The 13,679-nt window shown below is 39.8% G+C and overlaps 1 pseudogene; it reads left to right on the forward strand.

Annotated features, from left to right (window-relative positions):
- The first annotated feature begins 9,149 nt into the window (after nt 1-9,149).
- Nucleotides 9,150-11,797, forward strand: LOC143651522 (bifunctional phosphoribosylaminoimidazole carboxylase/phosphoribosylaminoimidazole succinocarboxamide synthetase-like; annotated as a pseudogene).
- The last annotated feature ends 1,882 nt before the right edge of the window (nt 11,798-13,679 follow it).

The following is a 13,679-nucleotide window of genomic DNA, read 5'->3' on the forward strand; positions in this document are numbered from 1 at the left end:
TGAAGCCAGAAGCTGGAAGCAATAAAACTTAGAAAAGGAGGGAGAGACCAGCGGATGCCATCATATGCCTTGACGTAACAGAGAGGAGTCCAGGTGTCATCTTGATGGTGCCTTGATCTGGGCATTTTCATGGTCTCAGAACTGTAAGCTTGTAATTTAATAACTCCCCATTGTGAAAAGCAGGCCCATTTCTCGTGTATTGCATTTCAGCAAGTTTAGCGAATTAAAAACCTCCCCTGAGTTAACAAATAGAAACCATTGAAAAAGTTGGAATGTCAATAACAAGTGAATGTGCAGGGGTTCATGTCAAGGCAAAATTAAACAGAGCAAAATTAAAATAATAATAAACAAAGCCTGGAGAAAATTAGCCTCTGTCCTACATGGGTAGGTCACCTTTGTACCTTCACTGTCATGAAGCCAGCTCTGAAAGGGTAAGGTGTTTAAGTTGCAGAGGTTTTGTAAACATTCTTTCTGTTGAATAAATATTATCTTTTCTGTTCATGCTATACTCAAGTGGAACGTTCTATTAACTTTTCTGAAGAATTAGTTATTATTCTCTAAAAAACAATGTTGACAAGATGAACAAGCAATATGACATTTAAAAGAAATCATAACCCAAGCTCTTTGGAGACACAACTCTGACCTGGGCATTTCTCTGCCCTGTGACAAGTGCAGGAGGTGTCTGCAGATATGCGCTGTATGGAAGAGTGAAACCAGGAGAGAATGAGAATGGGCCCAATTTATTCAGTCCTTTATTAGCTTTAAAGAACTCCTGTATACCTTACTAGAGTCAGTCTTCATGGCAACTCTGGGCCTTCAAGAGAGCAGAGGAGGTAAAGGGAAGTGTCCCAAGTTCAGGCAGCAAGTAAGAGATGGACCATCTCACTTCCAGGATATTGTCCCCAATTTCCAAGCTCCAACCATGTGTCTTTGCTCTTTTTACTCCACAGGTGCATTTCCACACAACCCTAAATGAGAAGCAGGTTGTTTTCATCTTTATTGGTTTTGCTGAGGGTGAGTATTGAACCAAGAGCAGCCATGGTGTGATCTGTGTTAAACCCAGGAGTCAGCACCATCAGAAACCTTCCTGCCGGGACAAACCTCTGTGTCACAGGTCATGCGGACCTGCTGACTCTCCCAGTGCCTTCAAAGGCTCAGGGAATGAATGTGGGACTAGGCATGGGACTAAGCATGGGGCTGGAGTCCTAACACTGCTGTCAGCTTTGTGAACTCACCACAAGGTATCGCATCAGTTCACATACACACACACACACATCATTTAGCCTCCAAGAGCTGCACATGTAGATGAAGTCTGGAGTGGTGCTGGCTTGCCCTGACTCTGTGACTTTCATCATGCAATTCCCTATGCTGACACCCTCACACCCCTTTCCTGGCTCTCTCTTGATCCATGCTCCAATCTCAGCTAGGGGCCACTTCCTCCAGGAAGGCTTCCAGGGACTCTCTCCTTTCCATCCCTCCTTTGTGCTCCCATTTCACCCTTTGCTGGCTGTCTCTGTCATTGCCCTTTCCTCTCTGAGCTCTAATCATCTCTTTGTATGTCCATCTCCTGCAATTACTGGTGAGCTCCTTCCAGGTGGGCCCAGGCTGCCCATCCTTCATGACCTGTCTGCTGAATATTTTTTGAATGAGCAAGTCAATGAATGAATGAACAAACCTCTCTGGGCCTCACTTTTCCCATATGTACAATGCTCAGATTGGGCCATGATATACTCTCAGCTCAAAAGCGCTATGGTTTTTGAGACTTTGGAGAAGGCCATTCCTAACTGGGGAAGCTTAAAAGAATACAAAGTCTGGAGGAAATTGTATGGTGTATAACATTTGCTGATCTCATGTACAACCTCCAGGGCAGAGGCCAGGGCCTCTTGACCCTCAGCCATCAAAACATTTAGGACCCCAACCAGAGAATGCAGGAGCTGGACAAGGCACTGAAAGTGAGATAGACTCGTCACCAGCCTGGCCTCATGGCTGGTACTGTTCCACAGGACTCTCTGTGTGTCTGTCCCCCAAGAGACAAGACCCTGAGGGAGTGGCTGTGTTTGACCCACCTTGTTTCCCCAGCTTATAGCTCAAGATCCAACACATGGTTGACATTCAGCCCGTATTTATTGAGTGACCAAATGAATGAATGTTAAATATAATAAAGGAATGAGGTCATGGACTTTTCAACAAAGCCATGATTTCTAGGAAATGGATGAATGGAGACTTGTTAGTTCTTTTAAGACAGATGACTGATCTGGAACAAACATTTGCGTGTGAATCATTCCCAGAGGCTAAGTTTTGGTCACTTCTTCACTTTATATGGTAGAACTCCAGCTCAAGAAGGTCCAGGGCTGCCCAAGCTAACACGGAAAATCAGAGGTAGGATGGGTGGGGTAGTGATGATTTCTATCAGTAATTAACCAAACCCAGTCTGGACAAGGGGGACAAGCAGGATTGTTTCCAGGGAAACCACTTATCTATTTGACCTCCCAATGTCTTGCTCATCACCCTTGACTCTTTCTTTCTCAAAACAATCTATCCCTTGGTTTCCATTACAGCATATTTTTCAAAAGCTTCCTGCTGACTATACGATGAAAGGCCACCTCCTCTTCATGGCATTCTAAGTTCTCTGTGATCCAGTTCTAACCTACCCGACTAGCCTATATCTTCTGCTACCCTTTGTGCACTTTCCTTGCTAAACTACACAGGGAACCCTGTACACATAGTGCCTGGCACAGTGGGTTGCATATGATGGGTGCTCAATAAATGTTTACTGAATAAATTCATGAATGAGTGGATGATGGGATGAATGAAGATGGACTAACTAAATAAAGTGAATGAAAAAATAAGTAAATAAATGATCAGATGAAAGAGGGTTTGGATGAATGCATAGATGTGTGGATGGAGAAATGGGGAGATAGATGGAAGGATGCTGGGGTGATAGTCAAAATACTTTACCACCAGTCATAAGAACTTCAATAGATGGGTAGATGGGTGGATCAGTGAATGGAGAGGTGAGTAGTAAACAGATGGAATCATGGATAGGAAGATGAATGAGTGGGTGAGTACATGGACAATGAGTGGATGGATGATAGATGGCTAAGGAAGTGAGTGGGTGGATAGATGGGTGGGTATATGAACTTGTGAGTATTGGATGGATGCACATATGAATAGGTAGATGGCTGACAGTGTAGGTGGATGGATGATGGTAGGTTGATGGATTGGTTGATGAATGTATGGGCAGATGTGTAGATTAATGTGTGCATTAAAGAGAAGATAGATGAGTGGATTGCTAATCGGGTAGATGGAAGGATAGGTGACTAGGTAGGTGGATGGATGAAATAAATGTGGGATTAAAAGAGAGAATAGCCGGGCCAAGATAGTGGCTTAGCAATGTGCACGTTTTAGTTCGTCCTCCAGAACAACTACTAAATAACCAGAAACAATACAGAACAGCTCCTGGGGCCATGTCATTGACCGGACACACAGCATACCTCAGTCTGGACCAACTGCACTGGCTGTGAGCCCCCCCAGAACTGTGAATTCCCCAAGCCGTGGCAGCCATCGCCCCTCCCCCACAGGCTGATACCCAGAGGGTAAAGGAAAGGGACTTTACCAGCAGCAGGGGCTGAGCCCAACCAAATACCAATTGTGGAATTAATTAGCGAATTCTGACTACTAAAAATAGGCCCCCAGTTCAGGCGAACCTGGTCAAAGCAGGGATCGCTCACTTTTGCCCCAGCGCCAAGGGGGCAGGGCTGATGGAAAAAGAAAAAAAAAAAAGCAAACAGAGGATTTTGTGGCTGTGTTTTGGATACAGTGGCAGTACTTCTCAGGCTGCAACTTCCCCAGGTATAGGCAGAAACAAGCTCATTTGAGGGCTTGTCTGGAGACTGTGCCTTCCCCAAGGGAGGGGTGAAGCCCAACTCAGGTGGAATTCCTCCCTCAAGGAATTCAGACACCAGGCCTTGGTAATTTGAAGCCATTAAAACCAGCCTACAACCTCTCCTCTGTCTCCACCATGTCCCCAGCAGTGAGAGTCTGCCAAAGTTAAAGGTACCACATCATCTTATGCTGCTGGGACCTGCAGGCAGACAAGTGCCACATACTGGGCAGGATAAGAAAAACAGAGTCCAGAGACTTCACAGGAAAGTCTTTCAACCTGCTGGGTCTCACCCTCAGGGAAAACTTACACAGGTGACTCTTTCCTCCTGATAGGAGGCCAGTTTGGTCTGGGAAAATCCGCCTGGGGTCTATAATACCTAAGTAGACCCTCCTAAGGGTGGTGGGTGGGGAAGGTACCATACAAGCAGGGCAAGAAACAAGAAAATAAGAACTGAAAAATTCTCCTCTGTTAAACAAAACCTAAGCTATAGGTCCAGAAAAAGCTGAACTGAATGTCAAAGAACAGATAGACAACAAATTCATCCAGCAAGAAAACCCTAGGTAAAAGAAGTGAAAGCAATCTCAAGAATAAACTAATTAAGGTAATTAAATGCCTAGACAACAGCAAAAAGTAACAAATCCCACTAAGAAAATTGAAGATATGGCCCAGTCAAAGGAAAAAACCAACAATTCAAATGAGATACAGGAGCTGAAACAATTAATTCAGAATATACGAACAGACATGGAAAACCTCATCAAAAACCAAATCAATGAATTGAGGGAGGATATAAAGAAGGCAAAGAATGAACAAAAAGAAGAAACTGAAAGTCTGAAAAAACAAATCACAGAACTTATGGGAATGAAAGGCATGGTAGAAGAGATGAAAAAAACAATGGAAACCACAATGGTAGATTTCAAGAGGCAGAACATAGGATTAGTAAACTGGAGGATGGAACATCTGAAATCCAACAAGAAAAAGAAAATATCGGGAAAAAATGGAAAAATATGAGTAGGGACTCAGGGAATTGGATGACAATATGAAGCGCACGAATATACATGTTGTAGGTGTCCCAAAAGGAGAAGAGAATGGAAAAGGAGGAGAAAAACTAATGGAGGAAATTATCACTGAAGAATTCCCAACTCTTATGAAAGACTTAAAATTACAGATCCAAGAAGTGCACTGTACCCCAAAGAGAATAGATCCAAATAGACATACTCTAAGACATTTACTAATCAGAATGTCAGAGGTCAAAGAGAAAGAGAGGATCTTGAAAGCAGCAAGAGAAAAGCAATGCATCACATACAAGTGAAGCCCAATAAGACTATTCATAGATTTCTCAGCAGAAACCATGGAGGCGAGAAGACAATGGGATGATATATTTAAATTATTAAAAGAGAAAAACTGCCAACCAAGAATTCTATATCCAGCAAAATTGTCCTTCAAAAATGAGGGAGAAATTAAAACATTTTCAGACAAAAAAATCACTGAGAGAATTTGTGACCAAGAGGCCAACTCTGCAAGAAATACTAAAGGGAGATAAACAAACTGTGGCATATACATACGATGGAATATTATGCAGCTGTAAGACAGAATAACATTATGAAGTATGTAACAACATCGATGGAACTTAAGGACATTATACTGAGTGAGATTAGCCAAAAACAAAAGGACAAATATTGTATGGTCTCACTGATAAGAACTGACATTAGTAAATAAACTTGAAATACTTAAAATTAGGCCTAAGAGTCACCCCCAAGAGAACCTCTTTTGTTGCTCAGATGTGGCCTCTCTCTCCAGCCAACACAACAAACAAACTCACCACCCTCCCCCTATCTACATGGGACATGACTCCCAAGGGTGTGGACCTTCCTGGAAACGTAGGACAGAAATCCTGGAATGAGCTGAGACTCAGCATCAAGGGATTGAGAAAAACTCTAGAATGAGCTGAGACCCAGCATCAAGGGATTGAACAAACCTTCTCAACCAAAAGGGAGAAGAGTGAAATGAGACAAAGTGTCTATGGCTGAGAGATTCCAAACAGAGTCAAGAGGTTATGCTGGAGGTTATTCTTATGCATTAAGTAGATATCACCTTATTATCCAAGATGTAATGGAGAGGCTGGAGGGAACTGCCTGAAAATGTAAAACTGTGTTCCAGTAGCCATGTTTCTTGATGATGGTTGTATAATGATGTAGCTTTCACAGTGTGACTGTGTGATTGTGAAAACCTTGTGTCTGATGCTCCTTTTATCTACCCCATCAACAGACGAGTAGAACATGTGGAATAAAAATAAATAATAGGGGGAACAAATGTTAAAATGAATTTAGTTTGAAATGCTAGTGATCAATGAAAGCAAGGGGGAAGGGGTATGGTATGTATAATCTTTTTTTTTCTGTTTTCATTTTATTTCTTTTTCTGTTGTCTTTTTATTTCTTTTTCTGAATTGATGCAAATGTTCTAAGAAATGATGAATATGCAACCATGTGACAATATTGTGAATTACTGATTATATATGTAGAACAGAATGATCACATGTTAATGTTTTTGTTCGTTTGTTGTTAAATTTTTTAAATTAATAAATAAATAAATTTAAGAAAGAGAGAGAGAGAATAGGAATTGGTACAAAAATAAAGATTTGGTAGATTTCTCCTATAGGGTAGATTGATAATTCCAGATTTTTCCTTGCAGTTCACTCACAGGGCAGTACTGACTGTGAAGGAGGGGGGCTTGGAGGCCACTGCTGCCACAAGCATCCAGCTTATTGCCAAGCCTCACCCAGATCTTGATCTACCACTTCCTTCAAGAATTAAGTTCAGTCGACCTTTCCTGGTAATGACCTTTCACACAGAAACAAGAAGATGCTTTTTCTGGGGAAGATTGTAAACCCATTGGGATAATGCTCCCTTGGATGGGGTGGATGACTAAGAGAACAGAACAGGAGACCCTGACTGGGGGAGAGTTATCCTGAATTGGTATCCAAGATCTTTGGTGTTGGTGACATCATCAGACTATCTGGAATTCCTCTTCTTCTAGAAGTCAAAGCAAAAATATCTTCAACTACTGATGATGGAGGTATCTTCGTACAACCTTGATGCAGTCATGAAAATAGTCACTGGCCCACATGCCAGGGAGCTGCTGTTACTGAATGAGATTTTATGAGATATTAGATAGACTCTGGTTCTTTTGCTTAGTTTGCATGGGAACCCATGGGTGTGAGGATCGTTTGGAAGAGCAGGGTTGTGCCTACTACAGAGAGACAATAACTACCATTGAGTGAACACCTACTATGTGCCGTTCTCTGTACCAGGTGCTTTATATATTTTCTCATTTTTAAATTAAATTTCCCCAATAACCCTACAAGATAAGTATTACATTGAACCATATACGGTTGATTATATTAGGTCTTTTTTTTTTTTTACCTAAGGTGACTTTATATAGTTCAACCTAATGTAGCTCTCTTTTTATAGTTCAGGCTCAGAGAGCTTAAGAGACACGCCCAAGGTCACTCAGCTAGTAATTGTGTTTTATTTCAAAGCCTAGACCCCCCAGGGATCTTGTTAAAAAGCATATTCTAATTTAGTAGGTCTGGACTATGGTCTAGATATTGTATGTCTCACAAGCTCCCAGGTCATGCTGATGCAGCTGGTTGGGTAGCCACACTGTGAGCAGCAGGTGATAAATGACTGCTAAATGGCAAGAAGGGTTAAACTGGTACATCAGGAGGGCAGAGGAGTGGTACTAGCCTGTCAATACATTTGTGGAGCTGAGCAGAATTTTGATAAGACTGCTTGCTTAGGAGACTGCAGACAAAGCCTGCTTTGGGGCGACCTATTTATGAGCATATTGGAGTAAACAAATAAAGACTTGTTGCCCATTCTTATTGTGGTCTGGGTACTTGTAAATGTCTGTGGTTTGTCCTCCATGTCAGCCACTGTCAACTATGGCTTTGGCTGTCAGCTGCTCCAGGTTCCTGGGTCTCCAACTACATAGAAGATGGGAACCCACGTGGGCTTTGGGGCCAGCTACACCTAAGACCAAATCCCATGCCTGACTCACCCAGTGCCTGTTCTGGAACACAATGTGAGCAACAAACCCATGTATGGTCACAGGGCTGTACATGAGACCCCATAAAATTCCCTGTGTATTTCACACGTATTGCCAGGGATAACATCTGTTGTTTTTTTCCCCCCTCTTCTCTGATGAGAAGATGCCCATCAAGCACAAAATCAACTTCCCTCAGAAGGGGGAGCCCTGGAGTCACTGAGTCCTTGAGACGGAACCCCAAAGTATGGGAAAACAGGTATTTTGCTTTTTGTTTTTGAGGGTTTACAACAGGGTCTCAAACTCAAATGCCTATTGGGACAAGGGGGCAGTGGGCGGGTTCAGTAGCAGATGTTAAATGAAATTGGTGTTGGTGAGGGACAAGGAAGGGGGACTATGGTAAGCTGGAGAGTATGGTCCTCATCTAAAGGGGACTGCCTGTGACAGAAGCTTATAAGAAATAAAAGTTTCAGTTTCATCCTCACACAAAAGTGTAAGCTGGCATGGTAGTTCTGCTTCACCCAGTCATAGGGCACCCAGTTTTCTACTAAATTGGGTCTCTGTAATCTAGTGTGGTATCCTCGATGGTATGCTTGAGGATGATTCACCAGTGCCTCTTCTTTCCAACCAGTAGGGATGGGGGGGAGGAGAAATGGAGGGCAAATTCATTCCCTGTAACAGTATAATCCACAAGTTGTGTATATCTCTTCAGCACGTTTGCTATTGACTAGAACCTAGTCACATGATACACCTGGCTGCAAAAGAGGCAGGAAAAAGTTTCTATCTTGTGTGGCCATGTGCCCAGCTCAAAAGTGGAAGTTCTCTTCCTTTAAAAGAAGGGAGAACTGGTATTGGGAACACCCCATAGCTTCTGCTTAAACTCAAGCCAGCATCAGTTGGATTGCCTTGCAGGAACGTGACCAGGCTGGCCAACTTTTCAATTTTTATAGAAAAACTAAAAAGATATTTTATATGAAAATGTTTCCATTTTTAAATATTGTCAACTAGTTCTATTTAAAAAAAAATACTGAAACTAACAGTGGGCAAAAAGAAACCCAGGGCAGGTCCAGAAAGCAGCTGGACAGAGTGAAATTTCCAGGATCCTTGTGGCTGGTCTTAGGACAAGGCACTGTTGCCAGGAGCTTCAGTTAAGACACATCCTTGGGGTGCGACCTGCATTGAAATCCCCAGGGAAACAAGAGACTGCCCACAGAGTGGGAAAATGGCAGCTTTGAAGCAGCTTAAATTCTAAGTTTGTAGCTTGAAAATGTTTGACCACATTTTACAAAAGATGTGCATGACCTGGATGCTGAAAACTTTAAAAATAAAATAAAAGACCTAAGTATCTAAAGAGTATAAAATTATGGTAGTTTGCAGCTAGTATGCACCCCAGAAACGATCATGTTCTTTTAATCCATTGCTGTGTGTATAGAACTATTGTGGATTGTGGCTGGGCCTTTTGATTAGGTTATTTTGATTGAGATGTGACTCACTCTGTTCAAGGTAGATCTTAATCCTTTTACTAGAGTCCTTTGTAAGAGGATAAAATACATACAGAAACTAAGAGATGAAATTAAGAAAAACTCACAGAAAAAGCTCCAGAGAAGCTGAGAAGAAGCCATGAAGCCAGAGGCAGGAAGCAATGAAATCCAGGAGAGAAGGGCCAGCAGACATCAGCCATGTGTCTTGCCTTGTGACAGAGGTGCCCTGGATGCTAGCAGCCTGTCTTCAGAAAAGGAATATTTCTGTTGATGCCTTAATTGGGACATTTTCATGGCCTTAGAACTATAAATTTGTAGTTAATAAATCCCCATTATAAAACATTTCAAAAATTCCCATTATAAAAGCCAATTCATTTCTGGTATATTGCATTTTGTCAGCTTTAGCAAACCACCACAACAATGTTTATGGACAGAAAGATATAATGTTGTAAGCATGCCAGTTCTTCAAAAATTGATCTATAGATTCAATGTGTCCCAACCAAAAACCCCTATTGTTGCTGGGATTTCCAGAATAGAAATTGATAAGCTGATTCTAAAATTCGTACAGAAATGTAAATGGCTCAAAATAGCAAAGGCAATTTTTTTTTTTTTTTGCCTGGGTGGGCACAAAGGCACTTTTAAGAAGAACAACAAAACTAAAAAAGCTTATTATTGTAAAGACAGCAATGAAGACTGTGATATTTGCACAAAGATAGACAATCTGAGTGAGTAATCCAGGAAATACCCAGGAATATACCAACACAGGTACATTCAGTGATCAGATTTATGATAAAAGCCATATTTCAACTCATGGGGAAGGACAGTCTTCAATAAGCGGTGCTGGGTCAGCTGGGAATCCACATGGAAACAATTGTACCTTGACCCCTCCCTCACACCCCATGCAAAAATCAACCCCAGAGAGATTACGATCCAAATGTGAAAGATAAGACACTAATGCTTAAGATCAAAACATCTCCAGGATCTTGGAGTAAGCAAAGCTTTCTTTAAAATAGACATTAACAGGAAGTTGAGCTGCATCTCGGGCTACAGATACCCTGAGAGTTTGACTGCTGCTCTAGTGTTCTAAATCCCTGCCTCTGTCCTGAGTGTGGTTGCTGCCCACAGCCCACTCAGGATAGTGGCGACAGCTGACTTACTGAACATTGGTGAAAAAACTCTATGAGGGTAAAACAAAAGAAGCCTATGAATTATTAGATAGTGTGGAAAAAGTCCTCCTGCACTCCAAGGACCACATTATGGCAGGAAATGCACCTAGAAAGAATCACCTGGAAGGAAAAGTTGCAATCTCAAATAAAATTATCAGCTGTATTTTTCAGCTATTACAGGAAACAGGTATCAAAATGGCTTTCACTAGAAAATGTGGGGAGACAGCTTTTATTGCACCCTAATGTGAAATGATTCCAATTGAATAGAAGAAGAATAACTGGTTCTTTTCTCAAGAGAAAACTTGGCCTTAAGTATATAAAATTTTACCCACCTAAAGTGGAGATGTTTTTCAAGGATGCTGCCAAAAATTATCCACAGTGGTCTGAGAACAGCCAATTGCTGCAAAATTTTGCTTTGCTGGACTTGATAAAGGTCAAACTGAAGTCGATATCATGAGTCATGCTACAGGCAATTTTTGAAATATTGGAAAAATCCTGCATGCCTCAGAACAGTACACTGATTCATATGAAGATTGGATTTGATGATATAACCACCAAAGGAACTGTTCTTGCTGATGTTATTGATAATGTTTCCTGGAGACTCGGGCCATTGGGAGATCAAAGCCAACAGAAAGACAGTCATATCGTGACCTCAAAGAAGTAACTCCTGAAGGACTCCAGACAGTAAAGAAGAATTTTGAGTGGGTTGCAGAGAGAGTAGAGTTGCTTCTGAAATAAGAAAGTCAGTGCAGGGTTGTAGTATTGATAGGCTCAACTTCTGATCTTGGTCACAATAAAAAATCAAGAAGCTGTGTGGAAGTTTTGGCAGTCCATGCGAACTTTGGGTAACCTCTGCCCATAAAGGACCAGATAAAATTCTGAGGATTAAAGCTGAGTAGGAAGGGAATATTCCTACTGTATTTGTGGCAGTAGCAGGCAGAAGCAACAATTTAGGACCACTGATGTCTGGTAACACTGCATCTCCAGTTATTAGCTGTCCTCCCCTCACACTAGACGAGGGGGCTCTTGGTGTGTGGTCTTCTCTTCGACTAGCCAGTGGTCTTGGCTGTTCGACCATATTTTCTCCAGAAGGTTCAGCTCAGTTTGCTGCTCAGATATTTGGATTAAATAACAATTTGTGGGCTAAACTGCAAGCAAACATATTAAACACGTGGATTTCCTTGAAGCATGCTGACAAGAAAATCAGAGATTGCAGTTTATAAGAGCATTGTTGCATCTTTTAGGGAAAAACTACGAATTTCTAAATTTAGTTGCAGAAAAAAGCAAGATGATTCTAAATAAAAAAAGAAAACAAATAAAATTTAAGACTAACAAAGGACTAACATAAAACAGATACTTTAATAATTTATATCAAATTAAAATGAACAACTTCCATAAATCAAAATACACCATTAAGAAATTGAAAAGGAAATTTCAGAGTGGGAGAAGATACTCATAATACATATCTCTAATACCTCTCATTCAGGATATATGAAGAAGACTTTCAGACTGATAGTAAAGAGGCAGACAACCCAAAAGAAGATTGGGTAAATATTTCTATATCTACATCTACATATACACATACATATATGCTTATATGCATATATATTGTGTATGTATTATGTACGTGTGTATTTGCTTTCTTGTTTTTTCTCTTTTTTTGTTTTTTTATCTTTTGCTTTATCTTTGTACGTGTATATTTGAACAGTCATTTCATAGAGTTAATATAAATGGAAAGAAATGTGGAAAGATGCTCTATTTCAATAGTTGTATTGAGAAATGTGAATTAAAACCATGGTGAGCTACTACTAAACAATACCAGAATGGCTAGGCAAAAAAAGAAAATATCGAGTGCTGACAAGAATATGGAGCATCCAGAACTTTCCCAGATAGCTTGTAAGATAAACTGGCACAACTAGTTTGGAAAACTGCTGTCAATTTCTACAAAACTGTTTGACACAGGTGTATTCAATCTGTTGCAGTGTATCGAGCTGCATACTTCTGTGGGTATACCACACTTCAATTAAAAAAATGTTAGGGGTGGGGAGAATGTGATAAGACAAAAGATGTGAAGGTTTGTAGATTTTGCCCTGCTGAATTCAAAGACAGACACTGCCCAGGAGCAAGGGGAGAATTTGATCAAGATAAAAGGAAAGACCAATTTAAATATGTCAGATCCTTCCTTACAATTATCTTAAATGCAGTAAAGGCTTGCAAAACGAAGTATTGTTCTCAAGTACTATTGCACACTACTTTTCTTGTTTTTCTATTCATGGTTTCAGAGGTACCTGTAGTTTGTACATTTTTTTGCAATAGTTGAAAAACATTTGGCGGTATTAATTCAGATTACTCTTTCATGTGTGTATGTTTAAATCTAGATATAGCATGTGTAAATTATCATTCCAGTTGTTTGCATTGACAATTAAATGGAAAAATGAATAAAATAGCATTTAAATCAAAATTATCTAAATAAAATTTAATTTTTTAATTACAAATAAATTTTATGAAATATTTTAAATTTAATTCTAAAAAATAAAATTAAAAATTTGGGTTTTTTCAAATAATTCTGACTTAAAATGTTAGCATTTATGAATATTTGCATCTCACTTTTTAATTCTAATAGACCATTTTGAATGTTCCTGAAATAAGATTATCATTTGAAAACATAAATTAACATTATTTTTAAATTTTTGTATTTACTTTAAAAATTTAGTGAAAATATATTCCATTGTGCACACTTTGAGTACAATTATATTTTATTTTTTCATCCTTTAAATCTTTCAGGCAATAGGGCTAATTTATGTGAAAATCATTATTATAACAAAATCAACAATTTTGTTGAAATGAAAACAAGAATAAAATAAATGTTATGGAAAATATAAAAAGATTTGCAAATTATCTATGTATTTTACTTCTCATCAAAATACTATTGGCCCATTAGCAAACATTCAAATTGTTAAATAATAATTAAATCCAGTCATCTTTGATATTTTGCTGACTTTTAGTCATATAAAAACCATAACTGTGTACATAATTTTTTAATTTCATTGTTTTGAAGGTATCATTTTCAAAGTATAAGAACAGAACATCTTTTATTCAACAGTT

Source organism: Tamandua tetradactyla, chromosome 12 (genome assembly GCF_023851605.1).
Source record: "Tamandua tetradactyla isolate mTamTet1 chromosome 12, mTamTet1.pri, whole genome shotgun sequence".
Taxonomy (NCBI): Eukaryota; Metazoa; Chordata; class Mammalia; order Pilosa; family Myrmecophagidae; genus Tamandua; species Tamandua tetradactyla.